Consider the following 23,651-nt stretch of genomic DNA (forward strand, 5'->3'; position numbering starts at 1 on the left):
GGCCACATCTCCTCCCACTGTCGGTAGTGTTTTAAAAACGGTATGCCACATTCCTGCATTAAAAACACATCTGACTTTGTAGAATTAAGAAAGGATAAAACACTCTGGGCTCTAACTCTCGACTTCACACTTCTCACATTGATGGTTGAGAAGGTGAGTGTCATGAGTATGATTAAAAACAACAGGTATGAAATTTTAAAAACACTAAATAGAGGTTTAAGATGCTAAAATATCTTTTTTTTTTTAAAAAAAAAGGCAGTTAGACTATTTCTTGTGAACGGGGCTCCTCCTTCACTTCAACAGGTGATGAAGGAGGGAGTTGAGCTCCATTCCCCCGTCGGACTCTGGGGGTTGGCCTTTGACGCAAGGCTGCATTTAGCTTGGAGTCCTTAGGGGTTGATTGTAGAGCTACTGTCAGGAAAGAGACTTCATTTGGTGAATTGGAGGGGAAGACTCTGGGCTCCTCCACAGATGAACTGTCTGAGAGAGTCCCAACTCTTCCCCTCTTCTCTGAGGCTACAGGAGACTCAGAGGACAATTCCGATGCAAGTCTCTTTGTTTGCTGGGCATCGGGGAGGGGGGCATCCTCACTATTTTCAGGTGGTTGAAAATCTTCCATTTCTGAACTAGCTCCGCCCACTTCCTGCATCTCCCCATCCTCCTCTCCACTCTCCATTGATGGGGCTGTTGCAGGCCCCTCCCCCTCTCCCGCCTCACATGATCCCTCCTCTCCAATCACAGTATCTGGCGGGAGATTTGAATTTTCCTGCCCAGCCTCTTCAACCTGCTCTTTTTCTTTTTGTCCTCCATTTTGTTCATTGGCTTTTGCTGCCTTTAGTTTGTTGGCAAACGATTTGGGGCAAGCTCTGAAGAGATGATTTGTTTCTCCACAAAGGTTGCACTTCCTGCCATTGGTGCACTCCTCAAAAGTGTGCCCAATTTCTCTACACTTTCCGCAAAAGGTTTTTGTGCACGCTTCTACCAGGTGCCCATGCTCACCGCACTTGCGGCAGAGCTTGGGCTGACCTTGGTAGTGGATGTAGCCCCTGTTTTCACCCAGAACTATCATTGACGGCAGATGTTTCAGGCCTTGGAAGCCCTGGGGGTCCTGCCATTGTTGAATGGGGACCCTCCAAGCGCAATTCCAGATGCCGTCCTCATCTCTCACTTTGGTAGCCTGGCCTTTAACAGTGCAGTATCTCCCCAGCCATATACAAATGTCTTCTGCATTCACTGTCTCATTAAACATTCTGACAATGACTGTTTTCAATGCATTATCAGTCAGTTTTTCAACAACAAATGCAGAAAACTGGGGTTTCACAGACTCAAATCTTGTCCAAAATTCTCTCAAGATAGCCGCAGACTGGAAGCTTACATCAAAACCTTTATTTAATGGTAGGGTCAAAATACAATTCAAATCGTTTGCTGTGAATTTCAAAGCCTGTTGGATTAGCTTCCTGGAGAAATCTAGCCTTGACATCTCCAGGAGCTTTCCATCCTTTTCTTTAAACTTAAAACGGACGCTGTGGTGCCTCCGCATGTTGGCATGGGTGGCCGACATGGTGGAGGCACCACAAGCTAAAAGGATCTAAAATCAGTAAAAAACTTACAATGGACAAAAAAACAATGAACAATAAATAAGTAAATACAATTAAAAATATAAAAAGGAAAAAAATCTAAAAACGTACTTACCTTTTCAAGTTTTGGCCTGGACAAGGTGTTGAATCCGGCAGAGCGCAGGTAAGAGATTCTCTGGGCCAATGAATTCCTATTTGTTTAAGATATGCAACCACAGAAAAGTTGCACAACTTTAAACAAGGAATGTAGACAATTTCCTCCCAAGAGCTGGTTTAACTCAGAGCCACAACAGGCAAGAATTTAACCATCAAAAGGAGGCGACCGCAGTCTTAGCCAAAAGGCCGAGAAGCGATGGGCCCAAAGTGTCTGGCGTTCCAGCCAGGCTCTTGGCACAAATCTCGCTGGTCGCGGTTGGCTGCTTTTGACATGAGCGGAGCAATGGCTGCTTTTCACCACCTCCGCCCACCTCCCCATTCCTGACCTCGACAGCTGTTTGACTTTTCACAAACTCAAAGGGCTCAGCCATACGGCAGAGCCTGCCAAAAATAGCTTAAACTCATTGGTGTTCCTCTCCACGGAAGTCTTTAGTAAAAGGCGAAAGACTTGTGCGTGATGAAGAGAAACCAGAGTCAGTACAGGCCTCTCCTCAAGAGCGGCCGAGGACCCCATTGGTCCCAGTCACCGCCCTCACGGTAGCCTTCTCTTAGCTTGCCAAATCCCCGCCCCCTCCCCATGTTGTCACGGGCTCTAGCCAATCGGGCTGTGGAGAAAAGTGTCTGGGCCTCAACATGCAATCCCCACAAATTTCTCAAGTTATCAGGCGCTTGCAGGCCCCCGGGGACCAAAATACAGGGAAAATGCGGGGTTGATTGGAGGCTAGCAGCCCTTCCAGGGCGCGTGAGGGATATCAGCTGTGGGGCAGGTTGACTCACCTTCCTCCAGCCACTGCCAGAGGGGCATTTGAAACTGTACGTTTGCGTCATTGTTTGCTTGCTTGCTTGCTTGCTTGCTTTTCCACACGGCCAGAGAAGGGTGCACCGTTCCCGGCGGCACTGCAATGCCAGGTCGATGCGTGGAGTGAACGGAGCAAGCCCCTTTTTCAGCTCCCAGTTCTAAAAATCCGTTTAATATGTTTGTCCTCGGGTAGAGGACATATCAGATATTAAACTGATAAGAACAGATACTACACTTGATCTTAGCCAAAAGGCCGAGAAGCGATGGGCCCAAAGTGTCTGGCGTTCCAGCCAGGCTCTTGGCACAAATCTCGCTGGTCGCGGTTGGCTGCTTTTGACATGAGCGGAGCAATGGCTGCTTTTCACCACCTCCGCCCACCTCCCCATTCCTGACCTCGACAGCTGTTTGACTTTTCACAAACTCAAAGGGCTCAGCCATACGGCAGAGCCTGCCAAAAATAGCTTAAACTCATTGGTGTTCCTCTCCACGGAAGTCTTTAGTAAAAGGCGAAAGACTTGTGCGTGATGAAGAGAAACCAGAGTCAGTACAGGCCTCTCCTCAAGAGCGGCCGAGGACCCCATTGGTCCCAGTCACCGCCCTCACGGTAGCCTTCTCTTAGCTTGCCAAATCCCCGCCCCCTCCCCATGTTGTCACGGGCTCTAGCCAATCGGGCTGTGGAGAAAAGTGTCTGGGCCTCAACATGCAATCCCCACAAATTTCTCAAGTTATCAGGCGCTTGCAGGCCCCCGGGGACCAAAATACAGGGAAAATGCGGGGTTGATTGGAGGCTAGCAGCCCTTCCAGGGCGCGTGAGGGATATCAGCTGTGGGGCAGGTTGACTCACCTTCCTCCAGCCACTGCCAGAGGGGCATTTGAAACTGTACGTTTGCGTCATTGTTTGCTTGCTTGCTTGCTTGCTTGCTTGCTTTTCCACACGGCCAGAGAAGGGTGCACCGTTCCCGGCGGCACTGCAATGCCAGGTCGATGCGTGGAGTGAACGGAGCAAGCCCCTTTTTCAGCTCCCAGTTCTAAAAATCCGTTTAATATGTTTGTCCTCGGGTAGAGGACATATCAGATATTAAACTGATAAGAACAGATTTTTTTTTTTTTTTTTCGAAAAGATTTATTGACACTCATTTCAAGTTTTTTTCAAAGAAGGTTTACATCTTGAGATACAAAGGGTACATTATAATCACAACAATATGATAAATAGTTGTAAAACCATTGTTTGTTTGTTTTTTTTTTTTAAAACATTAAAAACAAATATTTCAAGGGGTTTTACATGTTGTCAAACATAAAATCCATCTCACAAATGAAAACCATGGAGTGTCCCAAATCTTTAAAAAGGGAGTGCATTGGTTTAAAACTTCTCTTCTTTCTAATTTTGTGCAGGAGCAGAATGAGTCCCTACCCAGGGTCACTCATTCCGCTCCCCCAAACATTTGGTCTCTCGGGATCCTGTCGTGGTGCTCAGAGGAGATCCTCACCCTGTTGCTCCTTCCCACCTGCCTCACCCGGAGAGCCAGGCCGCCGCTGCTTTGACCTTTTCATGTGTGGCTCCGGCTCCTTCGTCCGAATGGGCACAGAGGCGATGCTTCTTTGTGGCTGTGTCCTAGGCCTGCCGCCTACAGCCATCCGGATCACAGCCACGGGGGGGATCTGCATGTGCTTCCTTACCAGCAAGTTTCTGGAGGTCCATATGGCGTCTTTGATGGCGGCTAGGGTGAGCCACATCTGGGCAAAGTCATCGTTCTTCAGTGTTTTTTGGCTCACCCCATACAGCACCAGTTGTGCTGTAAGGACCTCCCTTGCTGGCAAGTACGGGAATTGCAAGGAGCCGGCCATTGCCCACTGGTCTACGGCAGCGCTGCACTCCCAGAGCAAATGCCTCACCGACTCTGGCGCGCCACAACCGGGTCGGGGGCAGGTTGAGCGTGTTGACATGCCCCGGGAGTGCATGACGGACCTGACTGGGAGAATCTCATGAGCCACCATCCATGACAGGTCCCGGAGTCTGTTTGGAAGAGCGGAATGGTTCACGTTGCGCCAAACTGTTGAGGGCTCGCCAAATGCGAGCCCGCGCACTGGACTCACTGGCTCCTGCTCCTGCACAACAGAGATCAGAGAACGGTGGTTGGTTAAAATATGCAGCTCCTCCTGCTCCAGTTTAAAATGCTTTAAAAACGTCGGGATAAAAGCATAGGCTGGTGGCAGGCTAAAAGACACGGGTACTTTAAGATCTGTAGGTAAAATCTTCAATCGTCTGAGGTACGATCCCATCCAGAAACGTGTCATGGCTGTAGTTTTGGGGTTTCCGGATGGGTCTGTGGCTTGTTTGAGGTGTAGTGCGGTGTATCGGCTTCCTAAAAACAAGTACAGGTCAGGCACTCCTTTTCCTCCTTTCTCTTTTGGCCTTTTCATGACCTCCCTCCTCAGTCTCTCCCACTTGGAGCCCCACAGGAAATAAAAGATGGCTCGCTCCAGATCTAAAAGCACTCTCCTAGGTGGGATAAAAACAGAACTGATGAGTAAAAGCAAAGGTAAAATCACCGCTTTGATGATTAAAACCTTTCCTTCAATAGTCAGTCCTCTAAGTCCCCAATATCCTAGTCTTTGTTTTACTTTCCCTACCACGTCTGGCCAATTTGTTGTTCCTTCTCCCTCCCTGTCAAATTTGATCCCCAGTATTTTTTGGTCAGTCTGGGTCACAGTCAAAGGGAGTCCTGTCATCTCAGTCGCTGTCCACGGTCCATAAAATTGGGCTTGGGTCTTGTTTTTGTTCAACTTTGACCCAGAAGCCTGTCCAAACCAGTCAGTCAAGTCCAGCGTCCTGTTGACGGATAAAAGGTCGGTGCATAAAATGTTCACGTCGTCCATGTATAAAATACACTTGGTGTCCAGTCCCCTGCTCCCCGGTACTCCCAACCCATTGATTCGTTGATCCCTTCTCAAGATCTGTGCCAGCGGTTCTATACATGTTATGTATAGGAGGGCAGATAACGGACAACCCTGACGGACACCGCAGTTAATATCGACTGCTTTTGTCAAATGCCCGTTAATCACAAATTTGCTGGTAATGTCCCGATACAGCAATCCCACCCAAGCTAGAAACCTTTCTGGGAACCCCATTTTTTGCAGTACCTTGAAAAGGTACTGGTGCGAGACCCGATCGAAGGCTTTCTCAAAATCTAAATTTAGGACTACTAGCCGGATGTTTCTGTCTCTCGCGTAACAGATGGTGTCTCGGATCAGTACCAGGCTGTCGGTGATCTTCCTCCCTGGGATGGCACAGCCTTGATCCGGGTGAATCACCCCCTTTAAAAACAAGGACATACGTGAGGCTAAAAGTTTGCTAAAAAGTTTACAATCAAGGTTTAAAAGTGCGATAGGTCTCCAGTTCATCAGGTCGGTCTTGTCTTTGTTTTTGTGCAGTAGAGTCACTATCCCTACTCTAAAACTGTCAGGAAGTCGGTCTAGGTGCTCAAAGTCTTTAAAAACATCGATCAAATCAGGTGCTAAAATGTCCCAAAAGGTCAAATAAAATTCCAAGGGAAGTCCATCCTGTCCTGGGGACTTCCCTTTTTTAAAACTTGACAAACATTTATTTAACTCTAGAATGGTAAAATCTTGGGTTAAAAGCACACTGTCTTTTACTTTTTTATCGATGGATTTTAAAACTTCATTCATGGTGTCTATTCTAATGGGCTTTTCTTTATACAATTCTACGTAAAAATTTTCCACAATCTGTTTAATTTCTTCGATATTCTCTGTTATGCACCCGTTTTCCTTTTTTAGTTTTAAAATGGTCCCCCCTTTACTAACAATTTTCTTAAAAAAATACCTGGTGCACTTCTCACCCTCCTCTATTTCCCGTTCCCTGCTCCTTAAAATGACACCCTTGCTTTTAATTTCAGCTAAAACCGACATCTCTGATTTGATTTCTGTAATTTCTTCATTAAAATCCATTCCATTTTGGTTGAGGTTAAAATAGCGCTGTAGTCGCTTCTGCAGTCCCATCATGCGTCTGTTCTCCTTGCCCTTTCTTTTTTTGCCTGCCTGTCTGAAAAAAGTCTGGGTCTTTCCCTTCACCATCTCCCACCAGTGTGCTCGTGTATCGTACATGTCTTGAAGGGTCTGCCACTCTCGGTACTGCTCCCTGTACTGCTGAACTAGATGTTGATCTTCAAGCAGGGAGCAGTTGAGTTTCCACAGACCACTTCCAAAAGTCACACCTGAAGAGAGTGAAAGGGTGCAGGAGAGCATCAGGTGGTCAGAAAAGAAAACAGGGGTCAATCTAGCATCGGTTGGCGGGCAGTCCCGTGTGAAAATAAAATCTATGCGAGAGGCTCTGGTGCCATCACCACTGAACCAGGTGAAGCCCTCCTCTCTGGGATGCATGGTTTTAAAACAGTCTTGTAGTTTAAAATCCCTGCATATGCCCTGTAATAAAACTGATGTTTTGTCAATTTTAAAATCTTCCCCTGTTCTTTTTCTATCTTTTCGACTTAAAATACAGTTAAAATCACCTCCTAAAACTAATGGCACTCTCCCTAGCATGTGGGACTGCAGGTCTTCTAAAAGGTCATACCTGTCATTTTTGTCGTTAAAGCCATAAATATTGAGAAGGTTAAAATCCTGTCCCATAAAGGTCAAGTGTGCTAAAAGTGCCCTACCGTCTCTCACCACAGTGCTACCCTTCACCAGAACCTGAGGGTTTTTTATTAAAATGGCCACTCCATCGTTCTTATTTTGGTTTGATCCGCTCCATATCGATGTCTGTGGCCACATCTCCTCCCACTGTCGGTAGTGTTTTAAAAACGGTATGCCAAATTCCTGCATTAAAAACACATCTGACTTTGTAGAATTAAGAAAGGATAAAACACTCTGGGCTCTAACTCTCGACTTCACACTTCTCACATTGATGGTTGAGAAGGTGAGTGTCATGAGTATGATTAAAAACAACAGGTATGAAATTTTAAAAACACTAAATAGAGGTTTAAGATGCTAAAATATCTTTTTTTTTTTAAAAAAAAAAGGCAGTTAGACTATTTCTTGTGAACGGGGCTCCTCCTTCACTTCAACAGGTGATGAAGGAGGGAGTTGAGCTCCATTCCCCCGTCGGACTCTGGGGGTTGGCCTTTGACGCAAGGCTGCATTTAGCTTGGAGTCCTTAGGGGTTGATTGTAGAGCTACTGTCAGGAAAGAGACTTCATTTGGTGAATTGGAGGGGAAGACTCTGGGCTCCTCCACAGATGAACTGTCTGAGAGAGTCCCAACTCTTCCCCTCTTCTCTGAGGCTACAGGAGACTCAGAGGACAATTCCGATGCAAGTCTCTTTGTTTGCTGGGCATCGGGGAGGGGGGCATCCTCACTATTTTCAGGTGGTTGAAAATCTTCCATTTCTGAACTAGCTCCGCCCACTTCCTGCATCTCCCCATCCTCCTCTCCACTCTCCATTGATGGGGCTGTTGCAGGCCCCTCCCCCTCTCCCGCCTCACATGATCCCTCCTCTCCAATCACAGTATCTGGCGGGAGATTTGAATTTTCCTGCCCAGCCTCTTCAACCTGCTCTTTTTCTTTTTGTCCTCCATTTTGTTCATTGGCTTTTGCTGCCTTTAGTTTGTTGGCAAACGATTTGGGGCAAGCTCTGAAGAGATGATTTGTTTCTCCACAAAGGTTGCACTTCCTGCCATTGGTGCACTCCTCAAAAGTGTGCCCAATTTCTCTACACTTTCCGCAAAAGGTTTTTGTGCACGCTTCTACCAGGTGCCCATGCTCACCGCACTTGCGGCAGAGCTTGGGCTGACCTTGGTAGTGGATGTAGCCCCTGTTTTCACCCAGAACTATCATTGACGGCAGATGTTTCAGGCCTTGGAAGCCCTGGGGGTCCTGCCATTGTTGAATGGGGACCCTCCAAGCGCAATTCCAGATGCCGTCCTCATCTCTCACTTTGGTAGCCTGGCCTTTAACAGTGCAGTATCTCCCCAGCCATATACAAATGTCTTCTGCATTCACTGTCTCATTAAACATTCTGACAATGACTGTTTTCAATGCATTATCAGTCAGTTTTTCAACAACAAATGCAGAAAACTGGGGTTTCACAGACTCAAATCTTGTCCAAAATTCTCTCAGGATAGCCGCAGACTGGAAGCTTACATCAAAACCTTTATTTAATGGTAGGGTCAAAATACAATTCAAATCGTTTGCTGTGAATTTCAAAGCCTGTTGGATTAGCTTCCTGGAGAAATCTAGCCTTGACATCTCCAGGAGCTTTCCATCCTTTTCTTTAAACTTAAAACGGACGCTGTGGTGCCTCCGCATGTTGGCATGGGTGGCCGACATGGTGGAGGCACCACAAGCTAAAAGGATCTAAAATCAGTAAAAAACTTACAATGGACAAAAAAACAATGAACAATAAATAAGTAAATACAATTAAAAATATAAAAAGGAAAAAAATCTAAAAACGTACTTACCTTTTCAAGTTTTGGCCTGGACAAGGTGTTGAATCCGGCAGAGCGCAGGTAAGAGATTCTCTGGGCCAATGAATTCCTATTTGTTTAAGATATGCAACTACAGAAAAGTTGCACAACTTTAAACAAGGAATGTAGACAATTTCCTCCCAAGAGCTGGTTTAACTCAGAGCCACAACAGGCAAGAATTTAACCATCAAAAGGAAGCGACCGCAGTCTTAGCCAAAAGGCCGAGAAGCGATGGGCCCAAAGTGTCTGGCGTTCCAGCCAGGCTCTTGGCACAAATCTCGCTGGTCGCGGTTGGCTGCTTTTGACATGAGCGGAGCAATGGCTGCTTTTCACCACCTCCGCCCACCTCCCCATTCCTGACCTCGACAGCTGTTTGACTTTTCACAAACTCAAAGGGCTCAGCCATACGGCAGAGCCTGCCAAAAATAGCTTAAACTCATTGGTGTTCCTCTCCACGGAAGTCTTTAGTAAAAGGCGAAAGACTTGTGCGTGATGAAGAGAAACCAGAGTCAGTACAGGCCTCTCCTCAAGAGCGGCCGAGGACCCCATTGGTCCCAGTCACCGCCCTCACGGTAGCCTTCTCTTAGCTTGCCAAATCCCCGCCCCCTCCCCATGTTGTCACGGGCTCTAGCCAATCGGGCTGTGGAGAAAAGTGTCTGGGCCTCAACATGCAATCCCCACAAATTTCTCAAGTTATCAGGCGCTTGCAGGCCCCCGGGGACCAAAATACAGGGAAAATGCGGGGTTGATTGGAGGCTAGCAGCCCTTCCAGGGCGCGTGAGGGATATCAGCTGTGGGGCAGGTTGACTCACCTTCCTCCAGCCACTGCCAGAGGGGCATTTGAAACTGTACGTTTGCGTCATTGCTTGCTTGCTTGCTTGCTTTTCCACACGGCCAGAGAAGGGTGCACCGTTCCCGGCGGCACTGCAATGCCAGGTCGATGCGTGGAGTGAACGGGGCAAGCCCCTTTTTCAGCTCCCAGTTCTAAAAATCCGTATAATATGTTTGTCCTCGGGTAGAGGACATATCAGATATTAAACTGATAAGAACAGATACTACACTTGATCTTAGCCAAAAGGCCGAGAAGCGATGGGCCCAAAGTGTCTGGCGTTCCAGCCAGGCTCTTGGCACAAATCTCGCTGGTCGCGGTTGGCTGCTTTTGACATGAGCGGAGCAATGGCTGCTTTTCACCACCTCCGCCCACCTCCCCATTCCTGACCTCGACAGCTGTTTGACTTTTCACAAACTCAAAGGGCTCAGCCATACGGCAGAGCCTGCCAAAAATAGCTTAAACTCATTGGTGTTCCTCTCCACGGAAGTCTTTAGTAAAAGGCGAAAGACTTGTGCGTGATGAAGAGAAACCAGAGTCAGTACAGGCCTCTCCTCAAGAGCGGCCGAGGACCCCATTGGTCCCAGTCACCGCCCTCACGGTAGCCTTCTCTTAGCTTGCCAAATCCCCGCCCCCTCCCCATGTTGTCACGGGCTCTAGCCAATCGGGCTGTGGAGAAAAGTGTCTGGGCCTCAACATGCAATCCCCACAAATTTCTCAAGTTATCAGGCGCTTGCAGGCCCCCGGGGACCAAAATACAGGGAAAATGCGGGGTTGATTGGAGGCTAGCAGCCCTTCCAGGGCGCGTGAGGGATATCAGCTGTGGGGCAGGTTGACTCACCTTCCTCCAGCCACTGCCAGAGGGGCATTTGAAACTGTACATTTGCGTCATTGTTTGCTTGCTTGCTTGCTTGCTTGCTTTTCCACACGGCCAGAGAAGGGTGCACCGTTCCCGGCGGCACTGCAATGCCAGGTCGATGCGTGGAGTGAACGGAGCAAGCTCCTTTTTCAGCTCCCAGTTCTAAAAATCCGTTTAATATGTTTGTCCTCGGGTAGAGGACATATCAGATATTAAACTGATAAGAACAGATACTACACTTGATCTTAGCCAAAAGGCCGAGAAGCGATGGGCCCAAAGTGTCTGGCGTTCCAGCCAGGCTCTTGGCACAAATCTCGCTGGTCGCGGTTGGCTGCTTTTGACATGAGCGGAGCAATGGCTGCTTTTCACCACCTCCGCCCACCTCCCCATTCCTGACCTCGACAGCTGTTTGACTTTTCACAAACTCAAAGGGCTCAGCCATACGGCAGAGCCTGCCAAAAATAGCTTAAACTCATTGGTGTTCCTCTCCACGGAAGTCTTTAGTAAAAGGCGAAAGACTTGTGCGTGATGAAGAGAAACCAGAGTCAGTACAGGCCTCTCCTCAAGAGCGGCCGAGGACCCCATTGGTCCCAGTCACCGCCCTCACGGTAGCCTTCTCTTAGCTTGCCAAATCCCCGCCCCCTCCCCATGTTGTCACGGGCTCTAGCCAATCGGGCTGTGGAGAAAAGTGTCTGGGCCTCAACATGCAATCCCCACAAATTTCTCAAGTTATCAGGCGCTTGCAGGCCCCCGGGGACCAAAATACAGGGAAAATGCGGGGTTGATTGGAGGCTAGCAGCCCTTCCAGGGCGCGTGAGGGATATCAGCTGTGGGGCAGGTTGACTCACCTTCCTCCAGCCACTGCCAGAGGGGCATTTGAAACTGTACGTTTGCGTCATTGTTTGCTTGCTTGCTTGCTTGCTTTTCCACACGGCCAGAGAAGGGTGCACCGTTCCCGGCGGCACTGCAATGCCAGGTCGATGCGTGGAGTGAACGGAGCAAGCCCCTTTTTCAGCTCCCAGTTCTAAAAATCCGTTTAATATGTTTGTCCTCGGGTAGAGGACATATCAGATATTAAACTGATAAGAACAGATACTACACTTGATCTTAGCCAAAAGGCCGAGAAGCGATGGGCCCAAAGTGTCTGGCGTTCCAGCCAGGCTCTTGGCACAAATCTCGCTGGTCGCGGTTGGCTGCTTTTGACATGAGCGGAGCAATGGCTGCTTTTCACCACCTCCGCCCACCTCCCCATTCCTGACCTCGACAGCTGTTTGACTTTTCACAAACTCAAAGGGCTCAGCCATACGGCAGAGCCTGCCAAAAATAGCTTAAACTCATTGGTGTTCCTCTCCACGGAAGTCTTTAGTAAAAGGCGAAAGACTTGTGCGTGATGAAGAGAAACCAGAGTCAGTACAGGCCTCTCCTCAAGAGCGGCCGAGGACCCCATTGGTCCCAGTCACCGCCCTCACGGTAGCCTTCTCTTAGCTTGCCAAATCCCCGCCCCCTCCCCATGTTGTCACGGGCTCTAGCCAATCGGGCTGTGGAGAAAAGTGTCTGGGCCTCAACATGCAATCCCCACAAATTTCTCAAGTTATCAGGCGCTTGCAGGCCCCCGGGGACCAAAATACAGGGAAAATGCGGGGTTGATTGGAGGCTAGCAGCCCTTCCAGGGCGCGTGAGGGATATCAGCTGTGGGGCAGGTTGACTCACCTTCCTCCAGCCACTGCCAGAGGGGCATTTGAAACTGTACGTTTGCGTCATTGTTTGCTTGCTTGCTTGCTTGCTTGCTTGCTTTTCCACACGGCCAGAGAAGGGTGCACCGTTCCCGGCGGCACTGCAATGCCAGGTCGATGCGTGGAGTGAACGGAGCAAGCCCCTTTTTCAGCTCCCAGTTCTAAAAATCCGTTTAATATGTTTGTCCTCGGGTAGAGGACATATCAGATATTAAACTGATAAGAACAGATTTTTTTTTATTTTTTTTTTTATTTCAGTTCCTCACTCCAAAACAAATGTCACAAAACAAAGAAAACAGTTTACATATGAGGTCCAAAAATCCAAAACACAATTGACCCACTCCATCCATTTTGTTCAAACAAAACAAACCAAGCCAAACAAAAGTTTACCTTAAACATCCTACCCCCCCCCCCCCCTATTTCAATCCCACAGACCAAAACCCCCCTTCCACCTCTCTAAAGCAGCATGCATTCCCCACTTCAGGATGTCCCTCTCAATTCTCCTCTTCAAGTCTGCTTTTACTCTGCTCACCACCCCATCCACTCTACTGCATCTGTTGTTCTTAATTAGGTCCTGTCTAGCCACCCACAAGCCTCTCTTTACCATGCTAATTACTAGCCAAACAGCTAATTTTGCCCAACCCAGTCCTGTTCCCACCCCCCTCTCAACCATTTCCCATGATAGTTGGAACCCAAAGACTCCCTTCCGTAGCCACAGCTCCACCCTTTCCCATACTACCCTAGAAAAGGGACAGTCCCACATTACATGCCTAATTGTCTCCTCTACCGAGCACCCAATCCTAGGACACACCGGAGACCTTGCCAACCCATGCCGGTACATGATGTCTTGTACTGGCAAACACTTATGGAGGCACAACCAGTTCAGGTCCTTAAGGCCATTATCAAGCCCATGAGGCTGAATCCCCCTCCAAACACTTGGCAATATTCCTGGGACCGGAGGTGCAATGACCCTTTGCTTAACCTCTTTGTAGAGGGCCCTGTGATTAAGTTGCAGGGCTGGTGCAGAAGCCTCCGGGTGCGCCCGCAGCCACCTGGCTGCATGGCGGTAGTGCCATGGTTGCTGCTCTACCCGGGGAGCCAAGTTGTCCCAAACCAAAAGCTGCCTTGCTTGGTAGGCAAAAAAGAGGCGCAAAAAATAGCCAGAGGGGTGAACCACTGGGCCAGCTAATTCCCTACACATAAAAGAAACGAAAATGCAGTCCAACTTCAGTGGCAGATGTGGCACATCTCTCCCCCCTTCCTCAACCCCTGCCAACATGCGGGCCCTCGCAACATACTCATATCTCCCCCCCCAAATAAAACCGAATACGTGACGCATGAGAGGCCTCCTCATACTGACTGGTAGTGGATATATGTAAGCCAGGTACAGGAGAGAAGGCAAAACATCCACCTTGAGAACAAGTACCTTCCCTACAAACGTCAGGCACCTACTCTTCCAGAGAGAAATCTTCCTCTGGACCGCCTCCAGACGCCTCGTCCAGTTCACTGTGGCACCATGAGGCGACTCAAAACTTACCCCTAGGACCTTCAGAGGCCCAGAGCAGAGAGACAGACCCCCTGGTACATCCGTCCTTTCTCTCCACCTCCCAAAGAACTTAACCGAGGACTTTGCACAATTAAGGCTTGATCCAGCCACCCGGCTGAAGTCACTAAAAATCTGCAATGAACGGATAAGGCACTCATCCCTGTCCAGCAGCAATGTAGTGTCATCAGCATACTGAGACAGCTTGACTCGCAGACCCCCACTGCCAGGCACAAAAAAACCTCTCACTCCAGGATCAGCCCGAATGGCAGCTGCCAATGGCTCCATGTAAAGCGCATAGAGCAGCGGTGAGAGCGGGCAACCCTGTCTCACCCCAGAGTACAAACTAAAAGCCTCCCCCAGGTGCCCATTAACCAAAACCCTGCTCCCCGCACCCCTATACAATGTGCGCAGCCACCCTACAAAAACCTGACCGAAACCTAGCCTTTCCAGTACACTAAACATAAAACCCCAATGTACTCTGTCAAAGGCCTTTGCTTGATCAAGACCGACCAGCATAAGCGGCAGATGCCTATCCTCAGCCCAAGCCACAGCATCCCGTAAGAGTTGCAGGTTCCATCTTACTGAGCGCCCTGGCACTGCACATGTCTGGTCCACATGGACCACATGTGGCAGGGCCACGCTTAACCGGTCTGCCAGAACCTTAGCCAGGAGCTTATAGTCTACGCACAGCATGGACAGCGGTCGCCAGTTATCCATATCAGCGCGATCCCCTTTCTTAAACAGAAGGGAGATAACTCCAGTCGCCATAGACCTCCCCATTTTCCCCGTACAGAGCACCTCAGTCAACACCTCCAACAATACTGGCCCAAGTATGTCCCAAAACTTAACATAGAACTCTACCGGCAACCCATCAATGCCTGGCACCTTGCGCCTGTTCATCCTACAGAGAGCACCTTCAAGCTCTTTGAGGGTCAGTGGGGCCTCCAAAGCCCGCACTATGTTCCCTGGCACCTGCTGGTTCAGCAAATCCAGGAACACCCCTCCCCCTCCTATGTCTACCGCTCGCTCCGTGAAAACATCACGGAAATGATCTGTAGCGACACACACCATCTCGCAGGTGTCCACCACAACCCTGCCCTGTTTATTCCTAACTCCTGACACCAGCTGCTTCGCCCTATCAGCCCGTATGGAGCCAAAAAAAGCAGCCGAACATGTCTCTGACTGTTCAATGAACTGCAGACGTGACCGCACCAGGTATGCGCGGGCCCTACCCTCAAAAATATGTCTCAGACTTGCTTTCAAGGATGCGCAAACTTGATGGTCTACAGCACCTTTACAGTTACCCCTAGCATACTCGAGTTCAAGGCGGTGCTGGAGATGGACCACCTCCCTCTTTGCCATTCCAGCCTTTCTCTGACAATAACTTAAACAAAATATCTTCATCCTCTCCTTAGCCACCTCCCACCACTCTAACAACCCCTGGCACAGCGGTTTGAGTCCCATAAGACCCTTAAAAAACCAAAGAAACTGTTGACTAAACAAGTCCTCCTCCAGCACACTAATATTTAAGCGCCAAAACCCAGGCCCGAAGACTGGCAAATCCAAACTCACCGTAAACAGCAAACCATCATGATCCGAAAAGCAAACCGGGAGCACCCTTCCTGCAACCAACTTCAAGGTCTTAACAAAAAATACATAATCTAAACGCTTAAAGATCCCCTGCGAATTACGCCAAGTGGGACCATCCATGAGTGGCCTGACCACCCTCGCCCCATCGACCAAACCAAAACTATTCAAAAGATTAGAAATGTACAGGTCGCTGGCATCACCCCCCTTTCCTAACTCTACATTAAAATCACCCCCTATGATGACCTGCCTGTTGGTGACAAGGTGCGGCTCCAGCATCCCAAACATTTCTTTCCGCTCTGCTGAGGATTGTGGTCCATAGACCACAATGATTCTCAGCGTGTTTGTTCCCCAGGAGATGTCCGCACCCATTATTCTCCCCTGGACAATAACAAAAACACCCTCCACTTTAATCTCCTTAAAACCAAACAAAATCCCAACTCCTGTAGAGTGAACACCCCCTATGCTCCAGACTGAGTCCCCTCTGGTCCATTCCCTTCTAAAACACCCAACATCCCCCATATCCCGTAAGTGGACTTCCTGCAACAAACAAAAAGCTACACGCAAAGAGCTAACAAATTCGAAAACGATCCTTCTTTTAACAGTGTTCCTCATTCCCCTCACATTCAGAGAAAGAACATCAAAGGAGAACATTTTAAATTACAGATGCTTACACTCAAACAAAAACAAAAAGAAAACAAAACAGTCCCCCCCCCTACTGTGAATACAGATCATCTCCTTCACTATCCATCTGGTCCGCCCAGGAAAAGGGAACAGCATTTGGTGAGGATGAAGGCCTTTTTGGTCCCTCGTATGCGTCCTCACTCAAAGGAGACGACAATAGGAGCAAACCGGGAGAAAGCTCAAAATCAAGCTCCAACCCAGCTGGTGGCTCCTCACCCAAAACCCCTGAGACATGCTCCAACCCCTGACCTGTATCTATTGCATCCCGCCCCCGGGCCCCTCCTCTAACCGTTTCCCCCCCCTGTTGTATTCCATCAGCCCTACCCACATCAACCCCCACCTCTGCGGCCTGCCCCCTCCCCTCTCCCTCCCTCTCCCTCTTTGACCTTTTACTCTTCACCACCTGCTCACACTCCCCCTTTTCAATCGAGAGACCCTCCTCCAACACCTTCAAACCTCTTCGTGCTCCTTGCTTTGGCTCGGTGGGAGCGGCACCAGTGGGGACCGCGTCCGTAATCCCCGAGGGCACCTGGTCCACACTGACTTCTCCAGCAACACTGGCAAGTCCCTGCACCTTGGATACAGAGTCCACTCTACTCCCAGAAGGGCCTGGAAGCTGATCCGCTTGCTGTGGATCAATTGACGTATTGCCCATTGGCACGAAAGTCCCTCCAAAGTCTTGAGCCTTACCCTGCCCTCCAGTGGCCCCAGCTACTTCTGCAAAGGTTCTCCTACGGCCAGGACAGCTCCGATAGAGGTGATCAAGTCCACCACATCCATGACAGGCCTTCAGTGCAGTGCAGTCTTTAGCCTCGTGTCCCCCCTGACCACAGAAACGGCAGCAGACCCCAGTGCATCCTGCCTCCGTGTGCCCAGACTGCCTACACTGCCGACAGAAAGACGGTTGCCTCGAATAGAACAAATAGCCACGGTCCCCACCGAGACTAAAAAAGGCGGGTGGATGTCTGAGACCACCAGGCCCTTCTGGCTCAGGCTTGAGCAACACCTGGAACTGCCGTCTGCCAGTCCAAAACCCCATTGGATCATTAACATATCTTGCTGCTGACACCACTTCTCCATACCGGCCCAGGAAATCAGCCAAGGCAAGATCAGTCACAAACGGGTTAAACATGTGAACTGTGATCTGCCTGAAATTAGGTCTGTCCAAACTCAAAATCTTGTAGCAGGCAAGGGGCCTTACCCCAGCTCCAGCCGAACAATTTTCAGACACCTTTCTGTACACCTCCTCATTCCTCAGGGTGACATCAAAAGCTTTTTCCTGTTGGTTCCATTGAATGCACAAGACATCCTCCACCGTCAAAAGAAGCTGGCCCATGATGACCCTCTTGCAGAACCACGATCTTGAAACAGCATCTTCTTCTGTCACGATTGCCTGGAAACGAAGCGTGAACCTCAACCCAACCTTAGGTATAACCTGCACAGGAGAGGCCATACTGGCCATCGCTTCCATAGAAGTGTCGCCCAGATCAAAAAAGAAAAATCTCTCCACGAATACTACACTTGATCTTAGCCAAAAGGCCGAGAAGCGATGGGCCCAAAGTGTCTGGCGTTCCAGCCAGGCTCTTGGCACAAATCTCGCTGGTCGCGGTTGGCTGCTTTTGACATGAGCGGAGCAATGGCTGCTTTTCACCACCTCCGCCCACCTCCCCATTCCTGACCTCGACAGCTGTTTGACTTTTCACAAACTCAAAGGGCTCAGCCATACGGCAGAGCCTGCCAAAAATAGCTTAAACTCATTGGTGTTCCTCTCCACGGAAGTCTTTAGTAAAAGGCGAAAGACTTGTGCGTGATGAAGAGAAACCAGAGTCAGTACAGGCCTCTCCTCAAGAGCGGCCGAGGACCCCATTGGTCCCAGTCACCGCCCTCACGGTAGCCTTCTCTTAGCTTGCCAAATCCCCGCCCCCTCCCCATGTTGTCACGGGCTCTAGCCAATCGGGCTGTGGAGAAAAGTGTCTGGGCCTCAACATGCAATCCCCACAAATTTCTCAAGTTATCAGGCGCTTGCAGGCCCCCGGGGACCAAAATACAGGGAAAATGCGGGGTTGATTGGAGGCTAGCAGCCCTTCCAGGGCGCGTGAGGGATATCAGCTGTGGGGCAGGTTGACTCACCTTCCTCCAGCCACTGCCAGAGGGGCATTTGAAACTGTACGTTTGCGTCATTGTTTGCTTGCTTGCTTTTCCACACGGCCAGAGAAGGGTGCACCGTTCCCGGCGGCACTGCAATGCCAGGTCGATGCGTGGAGTGAACGGGGCAAGCCCCTTTTTCAGCTCCCAGTTCTAAAAATCCGTTTAATATGTTTGTCCTCGGGTAGAGGACATATCAGATATTAAACTGATAAGAACAGATACTACACTTGATCTTAGCCAAAAGGCCGAGAAGCGATGGGCCCAAAGTGTCTGGCGTTCCAGCCAGGCTCTTGGCACAAATCTCGCTGGTCGCGGTTGGCTGCTTTTGACATGAGCGAAGCAATGGCTGCTTTTCACCACCTCCGCCCACCTCCCCATTCCTGACCTCGACAGCTGTTTGACTTTTCACAAACTCAAAGGGCTCAGCCATACGGCAGAGCCTGCCAAAAATAGCTTAAACTCATTGGTGTTCCTCTCCACGGAAGTCTTTAGTAAAAGGCGAAAGACTTGTGCGTGATGAAGAGAAACCAGAGTCAGTACAGGCCTCTCATCAAGAGCGGCCGAGGACCCCATTGGTCCCAGTCACCGCCCTCACGGTAGCCTTCTCTTAGCTTGCCAAATCCCCGCCCCCTCCCCATGTTGTCACGGGCTCTAGCCAATCGGGCTGTGGAGAAAAGTGTCTGGGCCTCAACATGCAATCCCCACAAATTTCTCAAGTTATCAGGCGCTTGCAGGCCCCCGGGGACCAAAATACAGGGAAAATGCGGGGTTGATTGGAGGCTAGCAGCCCTTCCAGGGCGCGTGAGGGATATCAGCTGTGGGGCAGGTTGACTCACCTTCCTCCAGCCACTGCCAGAGGGGCATTTGAAACTGTACGTTTGCGTCATTGTTTGCTTGCTTGTTTGCTTGCTTGCTTTTCCACACGGCCAGAGAAGGGTGCACCGTTCCCGGCGGCACTGCAATGCCAGGTCGATGCGTGGAGTGAACGGAGCAAGCCCCTTTTTCAGCTCCCAGTTCTAAAAATCCGTTTAATATGTTTGTCCTCGGGTAGAGGACATATCAGATATTAAACTGATAAGAACAGATACTACACTTGATCTTAGCCAAAAGGCCGAGAAGCGATGGGCCCAAAGTGTCTGGCGTTCCAGCCAGGCTCTTGGCACAAATCTCGCTGGTCGCGGTTGGCTGCTTTTGACATGAGCGGAGCAATGGCTGCTTTTCACCACCTCCGCCCACCTCCCCATTCCTGACCTCGACAGCTGTTTGACTTTTCACAAACTCAAAGGGCTCAGCCATACGGCAGAGCCTGCCAAAAATAGCTTAAACTCATTGGTGTTCCTCTCCACGGAAGTCTTTAGTAAAAGGCGAAAGACTTGTGCGTGATGAAGAGAAACCAGAGTCAGTACAGGCCTCTCCTCAAGAGCGGCCGAGGACCCCATTGGTCCCAGTCACCGCCCTCACGGTAGCCTTCTCTTAGCTTGCCAAATCCCCGCCCCCTCCCCATGTTGTCACGGGCTCTAGCCAATCGGGCTGTGGAGAAAAGTGTCTGGGCCTCAACATGCAATCCCCACAAATTTCTCAAGTTATCAGGCGCTTGCAGGCCCCCGGGGACCAAAATACAGGGAAAATGCGGGGTTGATTGGAGGCTAGCAGCCCTTCCAGGGCGCGTGAGGGATATCAGCTGTGGGGCAGGTTGACTCACCTTCCTCCAGCCACTGCCAGAGGAGCATTTGAAACTGTACGTTTGCGTCATTGTTTGCTTGCTTGTTTGCTTGCTTGCTTTTCCACACGGCCAGAGAAGGGTGCACCGTTCCCGGCGGCACTGCAATGCCAGGTCGATGCGTGGAGTGAACGGAGCAAGCCCCTTTTTCAGCTCCCAGTTCTAAAAATCCGTTTAATATGTTTGTCCTCGGGTAGAGGACATATCAGATATTAAACTGATAAGAACAGATTTTTCTTTCGAAAAGATTTATTGACACTCATTTCAAGTTTTTTCAAAGAAGGTTTACATCTTGAGATACAAAGGGTACATTATAATCACAACAATATGATAAATAGTTGTAAAACCATTGTTTGTTTGTTTTTTTTTTTTTTAAAACATTAAAAACAAATATTTCAAGGGGTTTTACATGTTGTCAAACATAAAATCCATCTCACAAATGAAAACCATGGAGTGTCCCAAATCTTTAAAAGGGAGTGCATTGGTTTAAAACTTCTCTTCTTTCTAATTTTGTGCAGGAGCAGAGTGAGTCCCTACCCAGGGTCACTCATTCCGCTCCCCCAAACATTTGGTCTCTCGGGATCCTGTCGTGGTGCTCAGAGGAGATCCTCACCCTGTTGCTCCTTCCCACCTGCCTCACCCGGAGAGCCAGGCCGCCGCTGCTTTGACCTTTTCATGTGTGGCTCCGGCTCCTTCGTCCGAATGGGCACAGAGGCGATGCTTCTTTGTGGCTGTGTCCTAGGCCTGCCGCCTACAGCCATCCGGATCACAGCCACGGGGGGGATCTGCATGTGCTTCCTTACCAGCAAGTTTCTGGAGGTCCATATGGCGTCTTTGATGGCGGCTAGGGTGAGCCACATCTGGGCAAAGTCATCTTTCTTCAGTGTTTTTTGGCTCACCCCATAGAGCACCAGTTGTGCTGTAAGGACCTCCCTTGCTGGCAAGTACGGGAATTGCAAGGAGCCGGCCATTGCCCACTGGTCTACGGCAGCGCTGCACTCCCAGAGCAAATGCCTCACCGACTCTGGCGCGCCACAACCGGGTCGGGGGCAGGTTGAGCGTGTTGACATGCCCCGGGAGTGCATGACGGACCTGACTGGGAGAATCTCATGAGCCACCATCCATGACAGGTCCCGGAGTCTGTTTGGAAGAGCGGAATGGTTCACGTTGCGCCAAACTGTTGAGGGCTCGCCAAATGCGAGCCCGCGCACTGGACTCACTGGCTCCTGCTCCTGCACAACAGAGATCAGAGAACGGTGGTTGGTTAAAATATGCAGCTCCTCCTGCTCCAGTTTAAAATGCTTTAAAAACGTCGGGATAAAAGCATAGGCTGGTGGCAGGCTAAAAGACACGGGTACTTTAAGATCTGTAGGTAAAATCTTCAATCGTCTGAGGTACGATCCCATCCAGAAACGTGTCATGGCTGTAGTTTTGGGGTTTCCGGATGGGTCTGTGGCTTGTTTGAGGTGTAGTGCGGTGTATCGGCTTCCTAAAAACAAGTACAGGTCAGGCACTCCTTTTCCTCCTTTCTCTTTTGGCCTTTTCATGACCTCCCTCCTCAGTCTCTCCCACTTGGAGCCCCACAGGAAATAAAAGATGGCTCGCTCCAGATCTAAAAGCACTCTCCTAGGTGGGATAAAAACAGAACTGATGAGTAAAAGCAAAGGTAAAATCACCGCTTTGATGATTAAAACCTTTCCTTCAATAGTCAGTCCTCTAAGTCCCCAATATCCTAGTCTTTGTTTTACTTTCCCTACCACGTCTGGCCAATTTGTTGTTCCTTCTCCCTCCCTGTCAAATTTGATCCCCAGTATTTTTTGGTCAGTCTGGGTCACAGTCAAAGGGAGTCCTGTCATCTCAGTCGCTGTCCACGGTCCATAAAATTGGGCTTGGGTCTTGTTTTTGTTCAACTTTGACCCAGAAGCCTGTCCAAACCAGTCAGTCAAGTCCAGCGTCCTGTTGACGGATAAAAGGTCGGTGCATAAAATGTTCACGTCGTCCATGTATAAAATACACTTGGTGTCCAGTCCCCCGCTCCCCGGTACTCCCAACCCATTGATTCGTTGATCCCTTCTCAAGATCTGTGCCAGCGGTTCTATACATGTTATGTATAGGAGGGCAGATAACGGACAACCCTGACGGACACCGCAGTTAATATCGACTGCTTTTGTCAAATGCCCGTTAATCACAAATTTGCTGGTAATGTCCCGATACAGCAATCCCACCCAAGCTAGAAACCTTTCTGGGAACCCCATTTTTTGCAGTACCTTGAAAAGGTACTGGTGCGAGACCCGATCGAAGGCTTTCTCAAAATCTAAATTTAGGACTACTAGCCGGATGTTTCTGTCTCTCGCGTAACAGATGGTGTCTCGGATCAGTACCAGGCTGTCGGTGATCTTCCTCCCTGGGATGGCACAGCCTTGATCCGGGTGAATCACCCCCTTTAAAAACAAGGACATACGTGAGGCTAAAAGTTTGCTAAAAAGTTTACAATCAAGGTTTAAAAGTGCGATAGGTCTCCAGTTCATCAGGTCGGTCTTGTCTTTGTTTTTGTGCAGTAGAGTCACTATCCCTACTCTAAAACTGTCAGGAAGTCGGTCTAGGTGCTCAAAGTCTTTAAAAACATCGATCAAATCAGGTGCTAAAATGTCCCAAAAGGTCAAATAAAATTCCACGGGAAGTCCATCCTGTCCTGGGGACTTCCCTTTTTTAAAACTTGACAAACATTTATTTAACTCTAGAATGGTAAAATCTTGGGTTAAAAGCACACTGTCTTTTACTTTTTTATCGATGGATTTTAAAACTTCATTCATGGTGTCTATTCTAATGGGCTTTTCTTTATACAATTCTACGTAAAAATTTTCCACAATCTGTTTAATTTCTTCGATATTCTCTGTTATGCACCCGTTTTCCTTTTTTAGTTTTAAAATGGTCCCCCCTTTACTAACAATTTTCTTAAAAAAATACCTGGTGCACTTCTCACCCTCCTCTATTTCCCGTTCCCTGCTCCTTAAAATGACACCCTTGCTTTTAATTTCAGCTAAAACCGACATCTCTGATTTGATTTCTGTAATTTCTTCATTAAAATCCATTCCATTTTGGTTGAGGTTAAAATAGCGCTGTAGTCGCTTCTGCAGTCCCATCATGCGTCTGTTCTCCTTGCCCTTTCTTTTTTTGCCTGCCTGTCTGAAAAAAGTCTGGGTCTTTCCCTTCACCATCTCCCACCAGTGTGCTCGTGTATCGTACATGTCTTGAAGGGTCTGCCACTCTCGGTACTGCTCCCTGTACTGCTGAACTAGATGTTGATCTTCAAGCAGGGAGCAGTTGAGTTTCCACAGACCACTTCCAAAAGTCACACCTGAAGAGAGTGAAAGGGTGCAGGAGAGCATCAGGTGGTCAGAAAAGAAAACAGGGGTCAATCTAGCATCGGTCGGCGGGCAGTCCCGTGTGAAAATAAAATCTATGCGAGAGGCTCTGGTGCCATCACCACTGAACCAGGTGAAGCCCTCCTCTCTGGGATGCATGGTTTTAAAA

The 23,651-nt window shown here is 49.2% G+C and overlaps 16 non-coding genes and 3 pseudogenes across 16 annotated transcripts; all 19 read right to left on the bottom strand.

The window, feature by feature from the left end:
• Window positions 1-2,095: 2,095 nt before the first annotated feature.
• On the bottom strand, window positions 2,096-2,210 carry LOC139618825 (U5 spliceosomal RNA). The gene has a single exon (XR_011689834.1). It is a non-coding gene; the product is annotated as a U5 spliceosomal RNA (small nuclear RNA).
• Window positions 2,211-2,605: 395 nt separating this feature from the next.
• On the bottom strand, window positions 2,606-2,797 carry LOC139619423 (U2 spliceosomal RNA). The gene has a single exon (XR_011690419.1). It is a non-coding gene; the product is annotated as a U2 spliceosomal RNA (small nuclear RNA).
• Window positions 2,798-2,961: 164 nt separating this feature from the next.
• On the bottom strand, window positions 2,962-3,076 carry LOC139618826 (U5 spliceosomal RNA). The gene has a single exon (XR_011689835.1). It is a non-coding gene; the product is annotated as a U5 spliceosomal RNA (small nuclear RNA).
• A 399-nt stretch (window positions 3,077-3,475) lies between these two features.
• On the bottom strand, window positions 3,476-3,657 carry LOC139619669 (U2 spliceosomal RNA). Its single transcript, XR_011690651.1, has one exon. It is a non-coding gene; the product is annotated as a U2 spliceosomal RNA (small nuclear RNA).
• A 5,751-nt stretch (window positions 3,658-9,408) lies between these two features.
• On the bottom strand, window positions 9,409-9,523 carry LOC139618827 (U5 spliceosomal RNA). Its single transcript, XR_011689836.1, has one exon. It is a non-coding gene; the product is annotated as a U5 spliceosomal RNA (small nuclear RNA).
• A 387-nt stretch (window positions 9,524-9,910) lies between these two features.
• Window positions 9,911-10,102, bottom strand: LOC139619401 (U2 spliceosomal RNA). Its single transcript, XR_011690398.1, has one exon. It is a non-coding gene; the product is annotated as a U2 spliceosomal RNA (small nuclear RNA).
• Window positions 10,103-10,266: 164 nt separating this feature from the next.
• LOC139618829 (U5 spliceosomal RNA) lies at window positions 10,267-10,381 on the bottom strand. Its single transcript, XR_011689837.1, has one exon. It is a non-coding gene; the product is annotated as a U5 spliceosomal RNA (small nuclear RNA).
• Window positions 10,382-10,776: 395 nt separating this feature from the next.
• LOC139619394 (U2 spliceosomal RNA) lies at window positions 10,777-10,968 on the bottom strand. Its single transcript, XR_011690391.1, has one exon. It is a non-coding gene; the product is annotated as a U2 spliceosomal RNA (small nuclear RNA).
• Window positions 10,969-11,132: 164 nt separating this feature from the next.
• Window positions 11,133-11,247, bottom strand: LOC139618830 (U5 spliceosomal RNA). The gene has a single exon (XR_011689838.1). It is a non-coding gene; the product is annotated as a U5 spliceosomal RNA (small nuclear RNA).
• A 391-nt stretch (window positions 11,248-11,638) lies between these two features.
• Window positions 11,639-11,830, bottom strand: LOC139619424 (U2 spliceosomal RNA). Its single transcript, XR_011690420.1, has one exon. It is a non-coding gene; the product is annotated as a U2 spliceosomal RNA (small nuclear RNA).
• A 164-nt stretch (window positions 11,831-11,994) lies between these two features.
• On the bottom strand, window positions 11,995-12,109 carry LOC139618831 (U5 spliceosomal RNA). Its single transcript, XR_011689839.1, has one exon. It is a non-coding gene; the product is annotated as a U5 spliceosomal RNA (small nuclear RNA).
• Window positions 12,110-12,508: 399 nt separating this feature from the next.
• On the bottom strand, window positions 12,509-12,712 carry LOC139619825 (U2 spliceosomal RNA; annotated as a pseudogene).
• A 4,960-nt stretch (window positions 12,713-17,672) lies between these two features.
• Window positions 17,673-17,800, bottom strand: LOC139618736 (U2 spliceosomal RNA; annotated as a pseudogene).
• Window positions 17,801-17,964: 164 nt separating this feature from the next.
• Window positions 17,965-18,079, bottom strand: LOC139618832 (U5 spliceosomal RNA). The gene has a single exon (XR_011689840.1). It is a non-coding gene; the product is annotated as a U5 spliceosomal RNA (small nuclear RNA).
• A 383-nt stretch (window positions 18,080-18,462) lies between these two features.
• Window positions 18,463-18,654, bottom strand: LOC139619431 (U2 spliceosomal RNA). Its single transcript, XR_011690427.1, has one exon. It is a non-coding gene; the product is annotated as a U2 spliceosomal RNA (small nuclear RNA).
• Window positions 18,655-18,818: 164 nt separating this feature from the next.
• Window positions 18,819-18,933, bottom strand: LOC139618833 (U5 spliceosomal RNA). The gene has a single exon (XR_011689841.1). It is a non-coding gene; the product is annotated as a U5 spliceosomal RNA (small nuclear RNA).
• Window positions 18,934-19,328: 395 nt separating this feature from the next.
• On the bottom strand, window positions 19,329-19,520 carry LOC139619425 (U2 spliceosomal RNA). The gene has a single exon (XR_011690421.1). It is a non-coding gene; the product is annotated as a U2 spliceosomal RNA (small nuclear RNA).
• Window positions 19,521-19,684: 164 nt separating this feature from the next.
• LOC139618834 (U5 spliceosomal RNA) lies at window positions 19,685-19,799 on the bottom strand. Its single transcript, XR_011689842.1, has one exon. It is a non-coding gene; the product is annotated as a U5 spliceosomal RNA (small nuclear RNA).
• A 395-nt stretch (window positions 19,800-20,194) lies between these two features.
• On the bottom strand, window positions 20,195-20,368 carry LOC139619711 (U2 spliceosomal RNA; annotated as a pseudogene).
• Between the last annotated feature and the right edge of the window lie 3,283 nt (window positions 20,369-23,651).

Source organism: Trachinotus anak, unplaced genomic scaffold, assembly GCF_046630095.1.
Source record: "Trachinotus anak isolate AG129_WGS33_773 ecotype Australia unplaced genomic scaffold, CSIRO_AGI_Tana_v1 ptg000003l, whole genome shotgun sequence".
NCBI classification, from domain to species: domain Eukaryota; kingdom Metazoa; phylum Chordata; class Actinopteri; order Carangiformes; family Carangidae; genus Trachinotus; species Trachinotus anak.